The sequence below is a fragment of the Pongo abelii genome, chromosome 3 (genome assembly GCF_028885655.2).
Source record: "Pongo abelii isolate AG06213 chromosome 3, NHGRI_mPonAbe1-v2.0_pri, whole genome shotgun sequence".
Taxonomy (NCBI): Eukaryota; Metazoa; Chordata; class Mammalia; order Primates; family Hominidae; genus Pongo; species Pongo abelii.
In genome coordinates, this window is record NC_071988.2 from 143,269,190 (window position 1) to 143,275,514 (window position 6,325).

Genomic DNA, 6,325 nt, shown 5'->3' on the forward strand with positions numbered 1-6,325 from the left:
ACTGCACGCCAGTCTGGGCCACAGAGCGAGACTCTGTCTCAAGAAAATAAAATAAATCTGTGTAACCAAAATATGCTAGAAATAAATGATAGTTACTTAACAATGTTGCTTATTCATAGTAAGATTTTCAAAAGTAAAAAAACAAAAATTTTTGTTTTCTTTAAAAAGAAATTTGTTCAGAGGTACAAAATTTTCAGTAGCTTTTCTGTGAATAACATTTAAATTTGAAATGAACAGATTAAACATTTTAAAAACATTTTTTCCTATGGAAAAGGAAAATTTTAATTACTTTAAACTGCTTTGGATATTCATTTACTTAAATCCTTCTCCATATTTCTCCAATCTTAAAATATGCTTGAGATGAGCAAAATCACATAGAATTTGTTAAAGATACTGCAATTCAGGAGGAAGTATTTGAAAAGAGGACTGACCCATATTCTCTTCAAATATTTTATTCTTACTTTTTTTTAAAACAAAGAAGGGTAGTTTTTGGCTACATTTTTAAAAAATGATTGCTATGATTTGAGTGTCCCCTCCAAAACTCATGTTGAAACTTAATCCCCAAAGTGGCAGTATTGAAAGTTGGGGCCATTAAGAGGTGATTGAATCATAAGGGCTCTGCCCTCGTGAATGAATTATTAAGCCATTGATAGGTTAATGGATTATCAGGGATGGGGAACTAGTGGCTTTATAAGAAGAGGAAAGACCTGAGTTAGCATGTTAGCATGCTCAGCCCCCTCACCATGTGATGCCCTGTGCTGCCTCAGGACTCTGCAGAGAGTCCCCACCAGCAAGAAGGCCCTCACCAGACGCGGCCCCTCAACCTTGGACTTCTCAGCCTCCAGAACTTCAAGAAATAAATTTCCTTCTTTATAAAATACCCAGCTACAAGTATTCTAAGCAACAGAAAACAGACTAGTGCAATGATTTTCACATTTCTACTTGAAGTGACTAATAGCAAAATATTTCAATCTTTTTGTCTTTCAAAAATAATTGTGTTTTATAATTCCTAGTGACACTTCCCTCTCTTCAAGTCTCATTTAAGAAAACTGAAAAGTATTCAGGTTCTCAAAGTCAATTGGTAATAAATGGAATTTGCAGGGTTTTTTTCTTTGCTGCTGCCTCTGAGCATGGCTTCAGCAGTGCCACATCATGAATCCAGCAATGTATAGCAATGTATATTCACACATTCTTCTCATGTACTGTGCTAGGCTGTGGAGCTTAAGGCAACAGACAGCTTCTCGCTTTTTTTAGCTTTCCAGGCAAGAGCCCAAAACAACTTGTTAAAATAGGTGTTTTAAGAAAGATAGAAATGAAAGAGCTATAACCATGATAGAATGCTTTGAAATGTCTTCTATCCCAGTAGTCCCTCCTCTAGAATACCAGACTGTCCTTGCAAATGATAAGCTGGAACTTTATTGTCCAAATTCAGGGGGCTGCAAGGTTGGATGTTCTCTAATACTCCACTGGCATCAGCTTAAATGTTGATGAATGTGGATCTGATTCAAACAGCCCAGGGAAGCAACTCTTGTAAAAATTTCTAAGACCTTATGCCGGGCTACCTCATTCCTTCTGCATCTCTTCTTTAAGCACTTCTTTCACTTCGCTTCCAGGATAGCTCTCTGGCCTGCTTTTTTCCCACCTCTCTGACCTCCTGCCTCATCTCTTTTGCTGGGTCCTCTCCATTTGCTCACACTCTGAACGTTGCAGTGCATTAGGGTTAGTCCTTGGCATCTTTTTTCCCCTTCCCATACTCACTTTTTAGGTTATCTCATTTATTCTCACCACCCTCACTTGCTAAGCAGTCTCATTCATTCTCATGGCTTCAAATGCCATCTATATGTTAATGACTCCCAAACGTAGAATTCTGAACTCAAGCTTAATGCTTCTACAACTGAGTTTCTATTATTGCTTCCACCTCCAGTCTGCTCCTTTTATTGTCTTCTCCAACTCAATTGATGGCAACCTCAACTTCCCAGTTGCTCAGGCCAGAAACCTTGGAGTCATCTTTGACACCTCTCTTCCTTTCACATTCTGCATCAAAAAATGTGATTGTCTCTGCCTCAAATATAGCTGAGGGTAGGGTATGGTGGCTCACACCTGTAATCCCAGCACTCTGGGAGGCCGAGGTGGGCAGATCACTTGAGGTTAGGAGTTTGAGACAAGCCTGGCCAACATGGTGAAACTCTATCTCTACTACAAATACAAAAATTAGCCGGGCATGGAGGTGGGCACTTGTGGTTTCAGCTACTTGCAAGACTGCGGCAAGAGAGTCACTTGAACCCAGAAGGCAGAGGTTGTAGTGAGCTGAGATCATGCACTGCACTCCAGCCTGGGTGACAGAGCAAGACTCCATATTAAAAGAAAAAAAAATCTAACCAGAATTTGACTTACCCAGTACTGCCACATTATACAATTCCAAGAGGCCCCTCTGACATTAAACATATAGTAAGTGATGCTTCTGGAAGCTCTGGATTTGTAAGTCTCACTACCTCCACTATCACCATCTTAGTTCAACCATCATCATCTCTTGCCTCATTGTGCAACAGCCTCACAACTTGTATGTCAACTTCCTCCTTCCCTATTCAGTGTATCCTCAACATAATGCCATCAAGATTCTGTTAAAGCACAAGTCCTATCATATCACTTCTCTCCTCAAAACTTTCCCATGGATTCTCAATTCAGAGTAAAAGCAAACATTTTACAGTGACCTCTAAGACCCTACTTGATATGGTTGTCTGTCACCAACCTGATCTCATCTTCTACGAGTACTCTGCCCTTCCCTCACTCCATCCTTGGCATACTGAACAGTTCGCTATTCATCAAACATGCCAGGAACCGCAGGGTCTTTGCACTTTCTGTTCACCTTGCCTGGAATGATCTCACCCCAGATTTCTCTCTCTTTGTTAGGTCTGTATTCTAATGTCACCTTCTGAATGAGGCCAGCCCTGGCCACCCTATCTAAAATTTTAATCATTCTCCCCTGTATGCCCTTCCCTGCTTTATATGTTCTCATTAGCACATTTCACTACCTAAAGCAGTGGGAAGATACAGCATCATCCTCCAGAATGCAGTAAACACTCTCCACCTAATGACTTTGATATGGCGCTGTGTCCCCAGCAGGCAGAATACACAGGTCCTGGAATCAAGGGGTGGAAGGAGAAATGACCCTGTTTATGCTCATTCCCAGTGATCCACTTGTAGAATTTGTGGATATGCCCATGATACTGTGATGTCATTAAATAGCTAAGACGTGCTTTTACAAAAGAAATTTAGATTTGATTTTGTGAAGCATTTTCACCCATTAAAATCACAAGTGACCTGTATGGAGGTGGATTTGTTCATAATCACATTGGATATTTTCTCTGGACAGTTCTTTCCAATCCCAATCCTCCCACCTGGTGGCCGTAAAAGCTTAGATGCTGAATAAAGAGTTCAGATCAGGCTGATAGTGTGTTCCCCAAATTCAGGCTGCAGAGTCCTCTGGTCACAAGCCCTTCGTCTTGGATTCGAGGGCCCAAGGCTGGGGGCTAATTGGGAATACCATGGGCTGTGGGTGCAAAGTGTGAAAAGAAACGGAGTTGTGGGGAAAATGGTGCTGGTATAATAGCACCTTCCTCAGAGCTGTGGTCAGGCTTCAGTGAGCTAAACTCACATCAACATAGGGCCTGCTATGTGGTAGACATCTAATATAATTACACACTTTTATTATCATTAATCCAAGATGAATGGGCGTGCCAGTGGACACAATCAAAAGACTACCCAAGAACCTGTTTTTAAGGAGAATTGTGATGTTTGAGCACAGATCTGAGAGGTGACATGAATATCCAAAGGCAGATTCCCTCTTCTAGTACAGATGTTTCACATAAGAAAATAAACAGGCTGAGTGCGGCGGTGCATGCCGGTAATCCCAACACTTTGGGAGGCCGAGGCAGGCAGATCATGAGATCAGGAGATCAAAACCATGCTGGCTAACATGGTGAAACCCCATCTCTACTAAAAATACAAAAAATTAGCCAGATGTGGTGGCATGCACCTGTAGTAGTCCCAGCTACTTGGGAGGCTGAGGCAGGAGAATCGCTTGAACCCGGGAGGCGGAGGTTGCAGTGAGCCAAGATCACGCCACTGCACTCCAACCTGGGCAACAGAGCGAGACTCTGTCTCAAAAAAAAAAAAAGAAAAAGAAAATAATCAGTGAGGCTATGAAGTTAATGCAATTTAACGAATATGGAGAGATGCTCAGATCTTGTTATACGTCATAAAATTCCTACAAGAGAAAGAATCCAGTTTAGATTATAGGTACGAAAAAAAATTATCATAATTCAGAGACTCTCTACACAGAAGAAAACGTGTAAGCATAATGAATGTGAAAAACACTTCAATTCCGTCTCACCCCTTACTGTCCATCACAGAACACACGCTGGAGAAGGCAGATGTGCGGTGACCCCAGAAGCATCCTCGCCAGGGCTCTGCTTTGCCTCATGTCAGCAGCCTTGCTGGGCAGAAACCTCACGCACATAATGAATGTGGAACCCTCCAGGCCCCATGAATATCAGAGGGCTCGCGCTGGAAATATTTAGATACCAGCATTGCTTCTCTCTCCTCTCGACTACTCAGATGCTCGTTATCTCTGTGTTCATAGATTTTTGGCTCTTGATTATGTTTTAGTTAGGTCAAAAAGTCTGCTGACATTGATCAAATCCTGTTACTACTACTAAATTTTAATGGTTCATCTGAGCCTACTGAACATAGTCGAAACTCTCCAAAATGTCTCTGTGTGCATTCTGAAATTCTGAGCAGGAGGCTGAAGGACCTCAGGGCATGGGGTGTGTTTTCGTCTTTCATTCCAGGAGAAGTCTGTGACTTTGCAAGATTAAAGAGGATGTGAGAAGTAACCAGCCGGCTTTCTTTATGGATAGGGGTGAATTTGGATTTCTGGAACAGTGGACTCTTGTGGAGGCTGGACTATTTTTGCCTAAGCTAGAAAGAATACATTCAGCAGAAAAGTGCCAACCTGACATTCGCAGGGAAGGAAAAAATGCCCAGATACAACTGTACACGTATGAAGAATACCAGGAATCACATGGGAAGAAAAATAGCATAGGAGCAGACTAATAAGTCTTGGCAGGAAACAAGGAAGTGTACTAGGAACAATACCATGACTTCAGATATCTATATAAACGATCAAAGTAAAGGGTAATTCATAATACAGCTAATGAATTTAAAATTTTAGCAAAAGGAGAGGAATACTGTGTCAAACAAAAGAAGATATTGTGAAATTGGACAAAAAAGTAAGAATACAGTGATGAAGACTGTACCTTACCTAGCAGAAACACTAGGTAACATTTATTGATCAGTAACTATACATCACATATGGTCACATATGTTCAAGGTGTTTCTCAAGTATTATTATCTGCCTTTTCAGATGGGGAACTTGGGCACAGAGAGGCAGTCAGCTGATCAATCTAGGATTTAAATGCAACAGCCTGGCTCCAGTGTCTAAGCACTGCCTCTCTAATAGAGTAGAGCTAGCCAACAGAGAGTGAGAGAAATTCATATACTAGAGAATGGAATCAATCATTGTGAGATCATTTCAGTTGCAAATAAAATGAGAGAAAAAAAGTGAAATTCATGTAAGATAGGCATCCTGGGCAGGCATTAGAAATAATAATGCAGTTTAATTCAGAGAAATAGCTGGCACAGAGACAAAATGTAGTACTGATTGATTATTTCAGCTGTTAGAAAATCTGTTGTCCAAATGTCCTCCCTTCCTCTGTGTGGGTTCTGAGAAGCCACAGCTGGTGAAGGCAGTTTTGCGTCAAAGCTGCAAGGAATGTGGAGGAATCATGGAGAACAGGGTGAGAACCACAAGTTTAGGGGCTGGCTGGCAAATGGTCCTCTTTTCAAAAAGCAGACAGAGTGGGCTGGGGTGAGGAGAGGAGTGTGGAAATTATGAAAGAACAAGTTTAATGTCAATCCATATCAAAATTCTATGTTTAAAAATACAGTCTGTGAGCATTTAGAAGTGCAGCCATCTGAAAACCACTAAGTCGTACTTTGTATTTTGTAGGAGTGGAGATCAAATTCCAAATGTAGGCCAATCATTTCCAGTTCCTTCACAGTAGATAAGACTGGCTAAAATCTACTGTGCCCACCAGGTTAGAAAGTACACCAGCTATCTCAGCATGCCTGGTTGTGTTGCCAATAGGGAATCTGGAATCAGTGACTTGCTGTCACTGACCAGACACCCAGTGAGCCCAGAGTAAAATTCTGATTTACAGCCTATTTCTATTCATCGCCATGTTGGCCTAGACCGTATGACAAT